The sequence below is a fragment of the Podarcis raffonei genome, chromosome 9, assembly GCF_027172205.1.
Source record: "Podarcis raffonei isolate rPodRaf1 chromosome 9, rPodRaf1.pri, whole genome shotgun sequence".
Lineage (NCBI taxonomy): Eukaryota > Metazoa > Chordata > Lepidosauria > Squamata > Lacertidae > Podarcis > Podarcis raffonei.
This window is the reverse complement of record NC_070610.1, coordinates 29,661,625-29,680,698: the sequence shown is the minus strand read 5'-3', so window position 1 is coordinate 29,680,698 and position 19,074 is coordinate 29,661,625. Positions and strand designations below refer to the sequence as shown.

At 42.9% G+C, this 19,074-nt stretch overlaps 1 protein-coding gene across 45 annotated transcripts in view; it reads right to left on the bottom strand.

Moving 5' to 3' along the window:
• The window catches only part of SORBS2 (sorbin and SH3 domain containing 2), a 184,386-nt gene extending 165,992 nt beyond the window's left edge, over positions 1 to 18,394 (bottom strand). For 11 of the 45 annotated variants that reach the window (XM_053402421.1, XM_053402427.1, XM_053402433.1 and 8 more), the window contains exons 1-2: positions 18,144 to 18,394; positions 17,660 to 17,757 (exon numbers count right to left, since the gene is read on the bottom strand). The gene's annotated coding sequence lies outside the window, so the exon portion shown is untranslated. The remainder of the gene's footprint in view (positions 1 to 17,659; positions 17,758 to 18,143) is intronic. The other 34 variants (XM_053402428.1, XM_053402434.1, XM_053402435.1 and 31 more) reach the window with 8 other exon arrangements.
• Between the last annotated feature and the right edge of the window lie 680 nt (positions 18,395 to 19,074).

The following is a 19,074-nucleotide window of genomic DNA, read 5'->3' as shown; positions in this document are numbered from 1 at the left end:
TTGTTTAATGAGACACCTGGACGTGCTGCCAAACAATTGCTCCTTAATTCTAACAAGGTCAATTCTCTTTACATGCATTGTATTTTTAAAATACTGTAAATAAATAAGAGAGACTAAGAATGTGATGCAATCAGCTCTCTGCCACACAGCAGAACGGATCAGAGAAACAGAACATCTCTTCCCAAGCAAACAGTTCACTATCTTAAAACTTAGGCAGCATGAAGATGGGCAGACTTTGTATTAAAAGTGAGTCCTGGGGGTTGCCCTATAGCCTAGAATTTATAGCATCACACTCAAGTGTAACTAAGAAACGGAATACAAGGCAGGACACCCCATTTTTTCTTATGAGATCTCGGTGGCCATTTTGGGTGAGAGTGAGGTGCAGGCCGTGTGACTCTCCCAGCAGCATGTCTTGGAAGACGTGCGCCCCAGTTTTGACTATGCAGAAAAGAGTGGGCTCTTTTTTAATTGTTCCCATTAAGATGGATGAGGCAAATCCAAACAGCTGCTGTTTGCAGATGTCGGGAGACAAAACTTGCTGCTCCCCTATGTATGGTCGGTTTAACTGCTGTATATTTTACATTCTCACATATAACCTAAAGGCTGCCATTCATAGTTATGGTGAATTGCTACACTGGGAGATACCAGTCCATCTTAATGGGAACAAATTAGCCTCAGAAACTCCAGGGAGAGCAATTGCAAAAGCAGGCACAGGGAACCTGTGACCCTACAGATATTTTTCAGCACCCACCACCCCTGACCATTGGGCCATGCAGACTGATGGGAGTTGTAGTCAAACAACATCTAGAGGGCCAGAGGTTTTCTGCCCCTGCTACAGTTCTGCTATGAGATCACTGCAATAGGCAAACCCGCTCTTTGCCCTTGGGTCATTATAAGAACGCATTCTTAACTTACAGGCCTCAGAACTAGACAGCCAGGAATTACTTTGCTTCATGGCTGACTCAAGAGCATCTTGAAGCATCTGGATGGCTGCTAAGAAAGCAGAATACTGGCTGAGTTAGACCTCCGTCTCATCCAGAAAGGCACTGCTTATAGTCTCTCATAAACATAATTTTGCTATCAACTAAATGGCTCTGCTGGATTTATTCTTTAGAAACCAATAAATGCCACTAGTAAAACTGCTCCTTTTTCTACAAATAGCCCAACAATTCTGCTAAGGAAAGTTCAGTGTTACTTGTGCATTTCTAATGGATGGATGTGGGCCAGCCAAGTTAAACCTTGTAAAAAAAGTGGGAAGTATCAGTTTGCAAGTATCAGAGATAATGAATCAGGGGAAAAGTCTCAATGCATCATCCAGAGAATTAAACACAAAATGGAAGCCTTTACAATTAAGACCAGGAGAGAAACAACATTCTTTTAACTAGAAATATCACACACTGCCAGTCTGTTAGAAATTGAACTGGCAACCTGGAAAATGAGCTTAAGCAAAATCAGATTGGAAGAGATCAGGCTGTAGGGATTCCTTCAAGTACCGAGGCAGGAGAACCTGTCACATCTATTCTAATTAGTGGATTAGGAAACAGCAGTGAATTAACTCTATATACCAATCTTCACTAAGGGATGACACAGTTGTCAAAGGAAGGCAATTGCTACAGAATGCATTTGCTCACTATAATGAGGGCTGTTGTGAAGATCCAAAGTAATGAATTATGCTTTGTTATTACACATGGACAATGTGAAGCCTTGCAGGTGGCACAACATAAAGATGCTCCAGTCTTGAGGAACTTATGAAGCAGCAGAAGGAATCATAACACACATCACAGTAAGAAGAGCAAGCGATAACAGTATCACAGTATCATTGATATATTCAAAGTGACAGCTTACGGTGTCGAAACGGCGGAAAATGCTTCAGTGCCAAACCTGAGGCTGTTCCTGTCCCACCCTGCAGTTCTCGAAAAAACATTTCCCCCTGAATTTTTTGCTGCTCTTTAAAACTTTTCGGTGGGTGGGAAGTTACCACTTTCCTTACTAGGTCTCAATGAGCCCTAATGAGACCTCTCATCAGCAAGCATAGCCAGTGGAAAGCTGAAGAAAACACCCTTGCACTGTTTCCCACCCTCCACACTTCCTCAGGACCTACAGGACCATGCACAACATGGGAATGCAGGAGGAATTCAGTGAGGCATGATCTTAGCTCAAGTGGTAAACACATGAGACTCTTAATCTTAGGGTCATGGTTTCGAGCCCCACGTTGGGCAAAAAGATCCCTGCATTGTAAGGGGTTGGAGAACCCTCCCAACTCTACAATTCTATGATTCTACGAAGTGGACACATCTGACCGCTCCAGGTTAATGTTGGGGTTGGGGCAGGAGCGCACTCTGGAATCGGCATTTTATCGTTTTCCTATTCCTATCCCATACAGGCATCCCAACATTTGCACGCAACCACATATACGCATGGCGCTGGGAAATAAATAGAACCACACCAAGAAATGGCAGGAGAGAGCTAGAGTGTCCTCGTGGCTCACCAGGAGACCCTCTCCGGAGCCCAAAGGGTATGTCAGTGCAGGAGGAGGAAGCCCAAAGAGACAGGAGGCACAGCAGGGCTTTGTTTAGGCTGCTCAGCTTTCCCACCTATCAGCTGATGCATGAGGAGGATCTTCCAACCTCCAACAGACCCCAGAGCTTCAACTCTAGTTATTTTGGTCTGAACTGGAGAGAGAGTGGGAGAGAACACTGGAGATCAGGGGGGAAAATAAGCATTTAGAGGGTGCTCTCCAAATATGTGGCTTTTGCTTATGCACAGGGCCCTCCAGAATGTAAACCCAGTTTTAACAGTGAGGTTAAATACACACACCTGTATTTCCTGTATTTGTATATGATTTGGTCTGAGGGCTGCCTGCCAGTCTTTTCTTCTTGTTTTTTGGCTGCAGGAAGGTGATTGTATTGCTAACATTTCAGCACAGCTCTAGCCCAGATTTAGATCACCTGTGGCCCTCCTATTACCCTTGGGCTGTGGTGGTCAGAGTTTATGGGAGTACAACCCTACTCCTACCAAAACTCAACTCCAAATTATTTTGGGCTTTGGGAACTCAGAAAGGACAAGCCATTATATACATTTAATAAGTTGCACTTGGGATGAAGACAGATCCACCGTAAAAAAAAAAGTCAGTGCCTTCTTCAGTCAAGTGGTAAACCTGACTCTGCAACTGAACTAATGGAGCTTATCTGGACTGAGGGGGAGTAAAGACTTATCCCTTGCCTTAGCCAAATACAGACGGTACAGGATGTTCCTGAGCTAACTGACTGTCCAAGAGCCAAGAGCATATGTTGTTGTTGTTGCTGTTGTTTTAAAAAACAACCCCCCAAAACACTGAATATTTAAAATAGGAGCATAATTAATCAATGATAATTGTAATCTCTTACCTGGAATTAAATTATCTATTTCACCACAGCTTTGGATGCCAGCTTTGAGGACTGCCAACCAGACAGACACACGCATCACATATGAAAATCCCTGCCAGGTGAGTTTTGGTTGATGCCCTCATATTAGGAATATTCAGGCAAATTATAAAAACTTTTGCCCAGGTTTTAGGGACTTAGATGAAGCTGGTTGATGAATACTTTTTTGGTTTTGTGGTTATTTTATGTTTTTAATAGTATTGTTACGTAATTTTTTAAGATATTAGCTGCCATTTGGAGGAAGGATAGGGTATAACAATGATGTAATAAATCCTATACAATAAATATGATATAGAAAGACACACACATATGCAAACTGGAAGTATATAATACACACATATAAATATGCACAGTATGTATATATGTGTATGTGACACAGAAAAATTTACTCTAAACTGAGCAAGAATTTCAATGAAAGGTACCTTGACTTGAAGTCAAATCAAATACTGCAAGCGGGGGAGAGTTGAGGATTGTATTTTGAGTGTTTAATCCAGATCTAGAAAACAGCACATGCTATGGTGAAAGCAAATTATGCAGCCACATAATTAAGAAAGCTGAAAACTGTTGTGTGTTACACGACCCCCGCCCCCACTTGACAAGAATAAGGTTGTGTAATTTCACTCATGGTTTGAACCGAGATTCTCTCATCTGGCACTGAGTATAGTATATATGAGAGAGACTTATCCACATGCACCTGTACTCACATGTAGCCCTTTAACTTAACAAATAACATGGGACAGGGGTAAAGAATCAATACAATAATTCAAATGCTGAGGTCGCTTTTTGTTGGCAAATAAACATATTTAATATTTGGTGTGTTATCATGTGCTACTTCAGCTTTTTGCAGGTAAAAGAGAGAGGAGATGGATATTGTTTGCCACTGAAGTTCTCCTCAGAGTACCACTAATGGGAGTGCAGGTTGTGTTAGTTTCAAGCATTTGTGGGAAGTATATTGTGCTTTTTTGTGGCTGAGGGAAGATAAGTGGATGTTGAGACCACAAGAGGAGATTAGGGATTCTATGCTTGTACTGCTAATAAATCACACTCTGCCCACTGATTTGCAAGACCAAATTACATTTCGGAAACTCTGGGGAGCTAAAACTGGGTGGAAGGAGGTGATGATTGCCTGCACGGTCAGTGCTTAGAAAAGTCTAATGTGAATAATCTGGACAGGACATTGGAACTCTTTTCTGAGTAATTGGGACTGCAACCAGCAGTTTTTGCCCGTACCATTTGGTACACTGGAAGCCTGTAATCCTGTGGGGAGGTGTCCATTATTAAATTCCTTCCCATATCAGAACAGATATTCTTGGGACACTAGAGCAATGATGGCCAAATCAACAATGAACACCTACTGAACTGGACTTCCAACATTATCGCAATTCATTAGAAGGAGACATACTGCCATGGCTCCCTTTCTGCTAAAGGCAGCATCAGCTAGCACCCTACATTTCCACACATTTCTGAAAGAGTGCAGGTAAGCTATGCTAGACTCACTGCATGGCCAGAACTTACAAATAACCTGTTCTCTATATAGCTGGAATTCTGCTACATAGGCAATAGAAGATGATTTGTTCTTACTAAATAGAAGCATTTAAGCAGTGAAAATACAAGTGTCTAGTTCCACCCTTAGAAAGCATAACAAAATTACTTAGTTAGATACTTGGTGTGATTCAATAAAAGAGAGGAACCTTTTTTGATGACTAGTGAAGATGCTGAATGGCAAAATGTAAGTGTCAGCACTGCCCAAGGTCCCAGCTCACACAAGACCAACGCTGCTTCTTCCTCAAGTAAAAAAGTCTTTATTGAAGTTCAGTTTCATTTCCAGACGCGCAGCGCGCAACGCTACGTCTATGCCTTAGACCGTAGAAGTCCCATCTGAATCTCCTCCCCCCTGACACCAGCTTAAGATTCTAGCCTTACTCCACCTCTTCCTCTGTTCCTTCTTTCTCTGGGTCCTCCTGCTAGTCGGAATCTCAGCCCTCCTCGATTCCTCTGACGCTGAGTCCCCTGACTCTTCTCCCCCCCTCCTTCGGGCTTTAGGACCTGGCTCCCAATCCGGGTTTTCTGCTGTCCCGCGCTTCTCCACATTTGAACTTGGCGCGCGCGCGCAGCCTCCCACCTTCCTTCTGACCGTTACACTTGTGTCACTGCTCCCTCTTTCGGGGAGGCTAGCTGGACCTGGCCTTCCCTCCGTTTCCCCACTTCCCGATGGGGGCGTGGTCACCCCTGACTCATCTTCTCTCCCCGCTGGAGGAGAAGCTGGTCCTGACTCATGTGACTCTTCCCCCCCACTGTGCTCTGGTGGGGGAACTGGTCCTGATCCTCCGCTACTCCCTTGGGAGTCCCCTCTGGTCCCTTGTTTATGGAGCGTCCCCCCTGGGACCCCCCTCGCCCTTACCATAGGCGCCCCCTCCTGGGAATCTTCTGATTCGCTGGAGAAGCTCATGGAATCTCTCGGGTCACTGTCATATTCCCCTACGCTCCCCTCTGATTCCTCTCCTCCGCTCTCTATTTGCTCTCTCCCCTGCTCTTCTGCTCCTGAGCCTCTGACAGTAAGCATAACACCAGAAGTGGATGGCATGATAGGGCAGAGGTGCTTCTCTGATCTCCTGTAAGGCAAGTCAGCACAGTGTAAATGCAGCAGCAGGAAGGCTAAACTGGTGGCCTCTCTGCTGCCTTGCCCCCTCCTCAGTATCAAGTAACAACTCAGTTGCTAGGAAGGTAAGTGCCTCCACCCCACAACACCATTTTAAAAAAAGGTAAAGGACCCCTGACAGTAAAGTCCAGACATAAACGACTGGGGTTGTGGCGCTCATCTCGCTTTACTGGCCAAGGGAGCCGACGTTTGTCCGCAGACAGTTTTTCTGGGTCATGTGGCCAGCATGACTAAGCCGCTTCTGGCGAAATCAGAGCAGCGCATGGAAATGCCATTTACCTTCCCGCCGGAGCGGTACCTATTTATCTACTTGCACTTTGACGTGCTTTCAAACCGCTAGGTTGGCAGGAACAACAACATTAGACCAGCACAATTTGCTATATGAGTTCATGAAAACCAGCACTCCCTGACACAGTCAGCCCCTTCCCTTATGCAAAGCCTATTTTGCACAATAACAGGGAGCCTTTGCAGAAAGCCTCCATTCCTCCCTAGAATACTGAACACTGAAACAGCAGCTTCCCAGGTATCTGGAGCCCTGGAAAATGTAACTTGCCAGAACCTCTAAATATGGGCATTAGGAGCTCATGTGCACTGATAGGAAACTATCCTTGGTGCCTTTCAACGCTATTGTTTTGGTGCTTAAGGTAGCAGGTAGAAATGGAGGTTTCACCAAAAGGCCTTTTGCAAAACAACCCTATCAGTGCTGCCTGGGTGGCTTTGGAGAAGGAAACAGGGTGGCAGAGAACAGTTCAGCAGAACTGGCTTTGGTGTTTTGGCCGTGCTGTACTACAGATCACATTGTGTGGGTCATGGCAGGGTCTGTATTGTGTTAAAAAAAATGAAATGAATTATTTCCCATAAATAAGACCAAGTAGGCCAGCCCATTCCAAATTCAGCCTGGAGGAGGGAGGTTCACCCATTATTACAAGCACATAACAACAACAAAACAACAAAACAAAACAAAACAACAACAACAACAACAACAACAACAACAACAACGTGGCTAGGGAGAAGAATGGTAAATTGGCAGCATAGATCAGTGGGACAGAGTTGCAGAGCATCATCAGACAGGGAAAGAAAACAATCCCTTGGATTTAAAACATTTCACCTGAGTTTAGTGGAGATTATCACTTCCAACCATCTTTTTTTGTATTCCTTCTGGGAACGTGACCTGTGACTGCTTTTTTTCCTAAAAAAATAGGTGCTCTACTCACCATGAAATTGTAACAGTAAGTGCCACACTTTTTAACAACAAAAAAGAGGTCTGGGTACTGCATACCTTTGAGTACCCCCTGAAAAAAGCACTGTGACTTGTGTCCTTTCAATGCATCCACACCCATCACAACTGGTATGAAATTTAACAGTGAACTGGAACTCCCTTCCCATTTTTTCAGTCTCGTTTGTTATCTCCACACTCCTCCCCGCAAGGGGAAGGTTTTCATTTGCTTTTTTGAGAGCATGAGGAAGAGAGATTTCTGTTAATTTCAGTTTATCTAACTTTAAGGGGACAAGGCTGAGGTTTCGTCCCCTCACTCCCACTTTTTTCACTTTAAGAAAAAAGTCTGCATTTTGTCATGTCACTATCATGACCCAGTTGCATTGTGCAGGTGCACAAATAAGAAGAAACTGATATGTGGCTCTGCTGCAGTCGCCCTGTGGATAATTCATATGGAATGACCACATTGCAAATGCTTGCCCAAAACACATGAAATGGTAAACAGGTTAAAATCTGTTGTGTTTTTGTTTAGATGTGCTTTTTTAACCTGGGTTCAGACTTATAATTAACTGAGAACTTTACCTACCAAAGAGCAACACAGCCTGCAGATCTCTTCATTTAAGGAAGAGTTTATCCTATGTAGCAAAGTTCTGAAATAGCACAACTTGAAGATGGTCAAGGATGACTTTCATGACATGTTTATTTACCCCCTCAAAATTTTAACCCGCAATGACAAACGTGCCCCACCCACTAACAAACAATAAATGGAAACCTGCACTTTTGCTCAGAGATTCAAAACTAGTTTAAATGGCATTGAATCATTTCCAAATCCTCAAGTGACTATTTTAAATAGCTGAAATAAGTTCCAGCCACTGCACTCAATGGATGGGTCTCCATATTCACTATGGCCCACTCTCTCTCTTCCATTGCAAAGGGGCAGAGGATAAGGTAGGCATTTGTTCTTTCTTTGTTTGCCTTTTTGCAAGGTTTCAGAGGGTTTTCATGGGTATTTTCATCACTTTGGGGGCAAAATTCTGTGGCTGGGAAATTTCCCCAGAGGAATCAATGGAAATTTTTGGCTCATTATGTGAATGCTTGCCTAACAAATGATTTTTCTGGATAAGGCTTTGAGCTCAGCTAGTGAGACCTGCATGCATACCTGTTCCACAACAGTTGCACTGTTGGGGGCACAATTCAGAACTGGTGGTTACTTTTAAAGCCTTAAATGGCTTAGATTTGGAATAATTGACTGCAATCCCCCTCCTGCTCATAGCTGAGGCACCATTGGTTGGGGGCAAGAGGCCATATCTGTGGTGTCATCCAGATTACTGAATAGTAGCTAGAGCCCCTTCAGCCTTCCAATTGTTTACCACCCAGTTAAAACTTCCAGCAGGCATTTGTCTACAGGACAGAAGCTTTTTACAAATTTGGCAGACCCTCATTTTAGAATATTTTTTGCTGCTGAACCTGCATCCATCATATGTTGCTGCTTTATGTATTTTATTGTTTTATTCACTGCTTTTTTATCTAGAAAAATAGGTGCCAGTGCTCACCATGAAGTTGTTACAGTAAGTGTAACACTTTTCAACAACAACAACAACAACAACAACAAAGGTGCCGGTACTGCATATTCTTGGGTACCCCCTGGAAAAAACACACGCTGGTTTTATTGAAAGCCACATCAATTGATGCAAATGACACCAAAAGGCTGGGGCGTATTTGTAAAAAAGAAAAAAGATCATACTGTGAAGAAAACCAAAAGCAAGAAGTATGTAAGTTAAAAAAGTGAAATATTGTACCTATTTAACTACAGTGTCCTATTACCACTGAATTTGACCTGCACATCGATCTAAGAAATAATTCCTGATGAAGGCAACTGTTAAAGCCAACTAGCTGATTTTGTAAACGCACACACCAGTCTTTAGACGATGTATATCAATGCACTCACTTTTTAGGAAACTTTCTAAAATATATTTAATTGACTTCAAAGCAGCATCTGCTGCATTTAAATCAGGAGTTAATTTTAAGCTCTCTAGACATCCAAGTCTTACTGTCATAAGAATGCAATATTGTATTTTACAGCAGTTAACTTACTATGCTCCCCCCCTATGCTTCACCATACAACTAGACTGTATTTCATGCTGACATGTGCTGCTTGAACAGGTGCAGACTTCAACAGAAATTTCTCCTAGGGCTAGTAGTCCTGAGAATACTGTATGTGTCTTGAATCTTGGAATTGTGTGTAAGCAAAACCATAAATCAGCTACCAGACGTCTCTGTGAATCAGATGTTGTGTCGGTTCGAAACACGTGCAACTGTACAGCTATGCAAAACGGGAATTAAAACTCTCTCTTGTGCTTGTTTAAAGATGGGATAGAAATCTCCATTGCAGGTCAAGTTACATGATACCCTATCTGTAAACTGACTCCTAAAGAAAAGAGCTCTTCCAAAGAACTGTGTGCGCCAAAGTATGTCAAAGCTATGGTCTTAGAAGACTGACTTATTTATGGTCAAATTGTCATTCATTCATTTTGTAGGTCAACAGAGGCACACTTCTTTTGGGTGCTTTCCTCCCACTATGCCCCATGAATTCACACAGTTATCATTACACTCTTTTAAAACTGTTATACCATGGATTGACAATAAAATGAAATCATACAGCTGATGAGGGGGAATAATTTCTGCTATCAGTGGAGAAATGAAAGGTGCAGCCTATACAATATTTTTCACTCTTTTGAGGAGGATGGAGACTATTAGCTTTCCTAAAGACGTGTCAGGGCAGCAAGGAAGTAGGGCTCCCAAACAGAATACAGCAGCTCAGTCTCAAGACCAAGGAGTGAAGGCCAAGCCAGGTGGGCCGTTATTGGCTCATCAGGACACCTAACCCTGTTGGGCTTGAAAGCTGAAGCACACCGCCCAGCCATTTGCAGAAGTTGAACTGTGGAGCAAAAGATTTGGTTCACCATTCCTTTTGCATGCAAATAGCCCAAGTGGTGCAGGGACTGTGGCACACTGGGCCCCAAAGTCCCAGATGTAAGACCCCCACAAAGGCTTACAACAGGAGAAATATACACACTATCACAACTTTCGTCCCTACTTTTGCCAAGGCTTCAGCAATCCTTTCAAATGATGAAGGTGCAGAACCAGTCTGTAGACTACATGGTTTCATACTGGGAATTATTCCTCTCTCCTAAAGGGTTCACATTCCCATCCTATGTGTACACTGGGCCTCGCAGTATTTATTCTGTGATAACCTTAAAACCCAAATCTAACCACAGTGTTTCTATCCTTACCTATTCTTACACATATCCCACTTGAATGATTCTCTACATCAGACCATATTCCTGGAATATTAAAACCAGATAATGATCAACGTAGTCATATGCTGATGCTGCTGTCTCAATATATAGTATTTCTTTCAGACTCTGTAAACACACCCTTCCTCTGTTTAGCAAGAATTTAGAATTGTTTTGGATTTTCATTCCTCGAAATATTTAAAACCGATCCCGTTTTAAACTCCAAGGACTCAATCATCTATTCTGACCTTCAGTCATAGCTGTTATTTTCTCATAGCAAGCTACAGCTTCTATAAATTAACAGGCCATCGATTGCTTTTACTGCTTTTATATGCCTGCAGGGCTTTGTTCCATTTCCCCCACTCTAGTATGAGCACTGCTGATATTGATTCTGTTTATTCTCTACAACACACTCTTTTTTGCTGTCCTCCTTCACTCAAGCATGTTGGTCTTAATAACTCATTTATAGGGATACAAAATAAATTTTAAGCAGTTGTGATTTAAAGGAATCTTGATAGCAGATTAACAATCACAGGGTTTTTATTGAGATAATAGGGTGAATGCAGTATATCCCACATCTTTGACAACTTGGCCATTGAAGTGTCATATAAACACAATGCTTTTCTTTTAAACCTACAAGGTAAACGACAACTGTACACACACAAAAATAATTTGTGTTCATAATTTTGCATAAAGTCTTGGGAAAGATTTTTCAGCAAAGCAATACTGAAATAAAAAGAATATGCTACACCTTTTTCAAATAGAATTTGTTTTCCTATCAGATGAAACGTCTAACATTTGACTTGAAAACATCAAATCCACAGTTGCACCCAAATCAGTGCTTCTTTCTTGTTAAAAAGGAGTACATAAGAACACTGTTCAGAAACAAGTTGTTTTTCAAATGAAAGAAGAAAAAATTCAACAGTAAGAAGTTCAGCATGAACAGGAAAAAACATATTTGTTTTGGGTTTTCTTGATTTGTAGCTTTGTTGAATGTGACATATTACCTGTCAGGGCACAAGCAATTCAATAAGCAGTAGCAGTTCTATGAGAAGGCAAATTCTCCGACTGTCAATCATATCTCCATGGGAGGGAGTTCCATAATTAGGGGACTTCCAGGTGTTACCACCAAACAGGTAAGGCTTATTGGCATCACCACCAAGAGGCCTCCCACACTGTTCTCAAAGGCCATGTTGGGACATACTGGAAAACATACTCCATCAATTATTTTGTCTCCCCTCCAAGATATTGGGTTTTGTTTTGTTTATGTTTTTGTATTTCTGCAAGCTTTGGAATTCCCCCATTCCCCCCAGCCTGCTGATATTGCATGTGTGGAATGGAAATATTTGCAATTTGGGCTACATAAGAATCCACATTCAAAGAAGGAGTTTGCTATTAGTATATATAATTACAGTAATATTTTGCACTATTAGGAGACATTGGTTGATGACAAAAACCCTGAACCACCCTTGAGTGAATTATGGGAATACCTCCAACATAAATTTAAAATGTTCGTGTTTACAGAGATAATTTTTAAACATATATTTTCCAGTGCTGTTTACTTGATTTCTGCAACACACTTTTGTGATTACTATAAAAATACAGGCAGACTTAGTATGATCCACATGATCCAAAGATATGGCTTTGACATCTGTCTGTCAAAACAGGGTCAGAATTTGAGCATGGCAATGAGTGGGACATCTTGCATGCCCATATCACAGGGATGGGGAACCTAATCCAGCCAGGATGGCAAATGGACAGAGATGGCAGGAATTATGCCCCAACAATATCTGGTGGGTCACAGATTCCCCATCCTTGACATATTGTATGCATTCCCATAATCAGTTGTATGAGAGTCTGTGCAAATGGCAAATCCACTTAGATGAGCAGGAAAGTCAACAGAGACAGAAAAGAAACCACAACAGTGATAACATAAGCCAACTTCTTCATTTGCATTTGAGACCTGATGGAATGACAAGTCAAGCTGCGTCCCCCACTTCTGCTCTTTCTTCTCACCATGCAGCCAATATTTAGTGAATACAGAACATGCAGAGTAAATGCTTTCACACATTTAATGTCATGTGTGGTTTAGTTCTCAGTACAGAAGCCAAAAGTAAATTTGTAATCATAAATGGAGACAGTGTTCTCTTTCTGTGGCCTGGTAGCAAAACACTAAACATGTTAGCTTTAAATCTGTGTGGGAATGTTTAAATCTGAATGGGAATATGTTTATGTTTTTATTTCATTCCATTAACTTAGAGCACAGCTTGTCTTGTTCATAAACCCTAGCAAAGCAGGAGCACCATGTGGCAGAACGAAGTATTACAAAACACAACAACCATCCTCACACAAAAGAGCAATTGGAAAGACTGGCATATAAAGTGGTTCCTAGGCAGCCACTCATTCAGTCACCAACCAGATGATGACCTCATGTGCCTCCAGACCTTAGATGATACCCAACCAAGTCATACTCAAGAGTGAAATCAATGAACATCAGTCAAATCCCTTTCTTTCAATGGATCAACGTTAGTATGACTAACACTGGATCTTACACCATATCCTGAAATCCAAATACTTTATTTCCTGCACACTGTGTGACTTGAACTTGCTACAAAACAGCGCCATACTGCCAATGCTGGGATATTTCACGTGATCATTTGTCTTATTTTTGCTTTCAGAGCTCTGTATATTCAGCTGCTAGAGACACACACCCAGTTTTCACTGCAGGTGGTAAACCTGTGTTACTACTTCAAGATAGCAGGGGTGGAAGGGGGGCTCAACATGATTGAATGCTCCTCCAATGCACATAAATTTTCTCCACCTTGAGAACTGGCATGTCAGGGAGATGTAGAGTTCTAGCATAGCCTTCTCAGCCTTTGCATATGGGCTCTTTTTATTTTTTTTGCTGTTGTTAGGGAGGTGCATGTGAATATCCCACCTGCATTCTGATGGATTACAGTCAAGACAGATTTACAATCTCAGTGAAAAATAGGCCTTAGACAAATGCCTGTAAATTACTGTCCATTAAAATGAGCATATTGACAAACAAATATAGATTATAAGATTCATATACTTGTCAGTAAAGAACAGCTCCTGTAGGTTCTGCCTTTCTGTAACTTACAGGTGTACGAAAGCTGGACATGAATGGCATTCCATTAAATGTCAGTTTAATGCCCTCCCACAACAAGTGCTGGACAACAGGGAACATCAAGTGAATTAATTAATGCATATGACTATTTACCAAGAGGCAGTTTACCAAGCTGTGCATGCAGCTGCGTGATAAAACTGGTCACCTGTTTCATCTTGCTAACACTGCATTAAGTATCTTTTGTTTCAGTGGTTTACGGTTGTATTAAAATGTGTTTATTGTTATTTGAAATTATTCCAGAGAACTTGGTGATTGGGTGGCCTACAAATACAAGCAATGACCGATGGATGTGCAATCGCCACACATACGCCCGGGGCCAAACCAGGAAGTAACCCTAAAACATCACTAAAATAGCAGAATGGGGGTGGAATGGGGGCAGCGAGGGAAGGGGCAGAACGCTTTATGAGGGGGGGGGTCCAGAAAGTAACCCTTGTGGAAAAAACTGTGGATTGCCTGTAGTGTCATGGATAAAGTTGTCAGAGCTATGGTGAAGGCTGACACAAAGAGTAGCCAGAGCAGGGTGATGGACTCTTGCTCCTTGCCCCTAGCACAACTTAGATTTCTAGGTACAATCACAAAAATGGTGAATATGTGGACCTCCAGATACTATTAGGACTGAAACCCCTATCATTCCTGACTACCAACCAGGCAACATCTGGAGAACCACAGGTTCCCCCACTCCTGAAGTACACTCCTGAGTGCCCAGAAAAACTATTTCCCCCAGATGTGTGAAGGACCTTCCATACTGCCTTGAGCTCCTTCGAGGAAAGACAAAATATAAAAGTAACAATAAGGTGTACTGACCATCATTTTTTTGTCATCTCTAGAATAAGTCTTGATCAGCTTGCCAACATCTGGCCTCCCAAAAACAAGTCTGCCTTTCAATCCTACTGCCAAGAAAAGAACTAGATGTGATGAGGCAGTTACATATATTTATTTAAAGGTTGATGCACTGGCACAGAAAAGCAGGTAGCACCATCTGTTTTTCTACATGAAACAGAGCAAACAAGGGAATGGAATGAAATCACTGCCTCCCTGCTCTGCCTTGTTACGCTTGTGCCCCATAAGCCTGTGGCTATTTTACTCCAGTCCAGCTTGGATACTACAGCTGAGCTAGACTAAGGGCCTAACTACATTGCTTTTGGTCACCTGTGCCCCAAGTTATTTGATGAACAGAGGCTAGAGCTCTATTTTGGGAGGCTAGAGCCCTATTTGGGTGTTCCCGCCACAAGATTAACAATTGTGTGAAGGGATGAGTGGGGCTCTGCCTGCCTGCCGCACCCAGCAGCCCTTGAAATCCATGAGTTGGGCAAAAGAAATGTTTGTACAAGGTATGTCGCCTGTTTGTGCCTGGACTCCACTCCACAACACAGAACCCTAATTCCACACTATGAGGAGGGGAAGCCTAGGTACATATAGCAAGCTACTTTCTGCAGACATCTCCCTTTCCAATTCATAAGATGAAGCAACACAGATAGGGTGGGTGCAGCCTCTGGGCACAGTTCTGCTCTCCCCGCTATGCAATTAACTACTTGGTTCCTTTTGTGCCATGCTTTTGAAGGCACTCAAAAAAAAAAAAAAAAAAGAGAGCAAGAAGGATATTCTCCATTACTTCCAAGTGTCTGCAAATCCAGTGCGAAGTGAAGAAATAACATGACTCTTCTTGAAGCCCTCTGTACATGTTTGAGAATTTAGCAGAGGGGAGTCTCTCCCCCATCTCTCCTGGCATATCTTTCCCTCATTAAACCACATTTGTCTCTGGAGTTGTTAGGGTCCTCCAGGATTATGTGACTAGATTTTTCTGAATGTGCAGACAGCTCTTAAGGTTCCAGTGTATTGCTTATGACCGAGGTCAACGTGCTATTAAAAGCAGAAGAAATCCATGTTTAAATTGAAGGTATGTTTCAATGAGCACAGCTCCATTCAAATACCATTTCTGGAATCCTGTGGGAAAACTCTTTAACACAAGGTACTCCATACATTATGAAGTTGCAAGGAAAAGGGAATTTTGTGACAAAATTAAATGTCAACACATCCCAGCACGTGTACACTGTGTACACACACAGAGCAACTTGTGTGTACAAACTTCATTCATTATGATCTGCACACAATACTTACATTAGTCCCTGTTAAAAATGCCATCCTTTTTAAAAAAAAGCATTGTGTGAAGCAGCACTCAGTGTTTAACAGTGGACTTGACACAGAGCAGAATCAATAAATACCTGTTAAATTGAATCTGTGTGATACTATGAATGAATGGCACATCATAGCGAAAGGGATGGGGGGCAGTCAGGTCCTATATCTGAAAGATCTTGAAGTGTAACAAAAGACAAGAAATATAAAACAGGCCAATTCATGTAACTTAAGTGCTTGGAGATGAAACTAAAAAACAACACAAAACATAGAAGATGCTTTGCAAAGGACTTGGTAGACAAGCAACTCTAAATGTGAATGTGTAATTCTGTGCACACCTGAGTACAGGATTTCCCAATCGCATTTAATAAATGCTCATATAAATATATATACGGAAAAGACATCTGAAAATGTATTGGACTTTGGCACCTTTATTGCTTCACCAGCACATAATACTACCTTTGTTACTAATTTACCTATTGACTTCAGCGCAGCCGTCTGCAATGTTTAATCTAGCAGCGATTCTATTATGTTAAGTATATTCTAAAGATTATCCAGTAGTGCTTTGAGAAAGCATGGAATTTTATAAAAACATGAAAGGCACTCCAGGTTTTCAACAACGTTCTAAGCAGCCAAAAATGATGGCATTCTGGCAAAACAACAGCCACCTATTACTAGTAACCTGGAGTGAGTACAATTCTCTCCTTTACCATAATTTAAACATTATCTGCCTTACGCTATGTCAACAGATTGCGGTTTTATTGATCAGTTTTACGAGTTATTTCAAGAAACCAAAAGCCTATACGTTTAGCACCTAGACATATGCCAGAACCACTCTGCTTCAGTAAGGTCTATAGACATTCCATGTGTGTATCTTTCATTTCCTTTGTCCCCAATATTGCTCTTAACATGCAGCTTGCCACCGAGGTTGTGTTTCAAAGGAGTTTCGCTCTCCTCCCCAGTCTAGCTGCATTTGTGGTCCATGTGGAGAACTGGCTTCCTTTCTATCAAGCCAGCCCCCAACTCAGGCGCACAATGGGTGTGTTGTGCTCCGTGTGTGCCTGAGTGTGGGTCTGTGGGAGCTCTTTGAAAAGGAGGTGTGAACTGTTTCTCTCCTACCTTACTCGCCTCTTAACAGCACAGCCATCAGAAACTAATCAAACACAGCAACGGGGCGTGCAGCCCACAAGACGAGTGCAAACGCCTCTTTTCCCTTATGACCTACATACTACAACAATGCAATGCAATGCAATGCAATGCAAGAGCCGTGGTGGAGAGGGCAAGGGGTGGCCGGTGCTCTTCCAATCTAGTTATATAGCAACATTCAGGCCGGGCAGAATGTCAACACCGCAATATGGAGGGGTTTCAAGGGCTTCAGATGGTTATACTTTTAAAAACTCTCCCCAAGTCCTGGGGCATACTGATGATTTCCTAGAGTTGGGACAGTGGTGGTACAAAAGAAGACCCCCCCCCCCCGCATGCACATCATCATCTCTGAATGTGGAAACGAAGTGAGAGGGGGGAGTTAACACAGATCCCATCAGCAACTGCTCGCTTGCAGTAGTAGCCCAAGCCTGACAGTTCGATTATCTGTGTATTGAAAGAAAGGCTATCTCCACTTTACACATCAAAATAAATAATCGCCCGGGCAACTGAATGTAACATCAACATGGACGGTTTTTTTCTTTTTTTAAACAACTTAATGCAAGCGAAATATATACATACAGACATATACCACTAGGGTCTTCAGGGCTACGAACTGGAAGCAGGCGAACAAAAGCTTACCTTTCTCGCCGAGCAGCTCAGGCGCACGCGAGCAGCAGCAGCAGCAGCAACCTCCTTCCCCGACTAAATCCACAGCCAGATGCTCCCAAGACAGCAATCTGTTAATAGGAAGTGCATACAAACCTGAGAGGGCTTTTTTTTTTACACTTACACACACACACACCACAAGACTGAGCTCGTCTTGAGCTGCACACCTGCTTGCTTGCTTGCTTGCTTGCTCTCAGCCAGGGGTGTGTTTTGCATGAAGCGACGGCGGCAGCAGCAGCAGGCAGGCAGCGTGCAGGATCAATGTTGTGAGGAGAGGGCAACACCCTTCTTTTGGGTCACCAGCTCGCGCTCTGAGAGCCCAGCCGGCGAGCTGTGGAGATAACTGCAGAGAGCCTCGCTTCCCACCCAGCCCCCACCCCAACAAGACGCGCACACGCGCGCGCACGCACACACACAAAAAGCGGCCCCTGCCCGCGCGCGAGACTGAGATATGTACCCTTTATCACGCTGCATTCCACCTTTTCTCAGCTGGGGGTGGCGGGGGGGGGGGGAGGAGGAGAGCAGCGGCGATAGGCAGCTTGTCAAAATGGCAGCTGGGAGGCATTCCCGGCTCTATTAATTAGACACATAATGGGCTCGTTTCTTCAGTTTCCTCGCAATAAATTACGCGCCCCCCCCGCGCGCTTTGTGTACTCCACGCTAAAGCCCAGCATAATATGCTAACACTCTCTTTACTCCCCTTCCCTCCCCCCCCCGCCCGCAAAATGGCTGGTCCTTTCAGCACTGCTGCAGACAGCTCATTGGGTTCCACTAGCTTTCTGTAGCCATGGCAACAACCAACAGACTTATCCACCAAGCATGGTTGATCATGTGCGGATCTCATCCCCCCCCCCCAACACAGGAGGTTAATTGCTGTTTGTCTTATAAGTACCGGGAAAGGGGGTGGGTGTTCACGCAGATATTGCCAATCTCCCATTAATTAGACGCGACGGAGATTTTGGGTCGTTTGCTCCAAACCTAGGTGGAGTTGGGCAGTGTTAGAGCCCTATCCTATGGGCAGCATAAAATACTAAATGCCAGGGTTAACACGCTGTCTGAAACTAGCTTTCTCTCTTTCTCTTTTTGTCTTCTTCCTCGTCCCTTTCTCTTTCTCTTCTTCCTCCCTCCTCTCTTCCCTCTTTCTCTTTCATTATTGTATGAAGTGGCAAGTGTAGAAAATTGGCCAGAGGCTTGTAAAATGTTTATAAGACGATTGTCTGCTTATTCTGAAGCTCCCTCTTTATGTCTGTTGGAATCCCCTTGTTTATTGAAATGCCTATCTAACTATTATGAACAATAATACTTTTTTCAGAGCAACTTCGCTGTGACCACTCTTTGAATGGTCTTCCATAAATGTGGGATGGTGGGGCAAGGGGGAGGGAATCAAT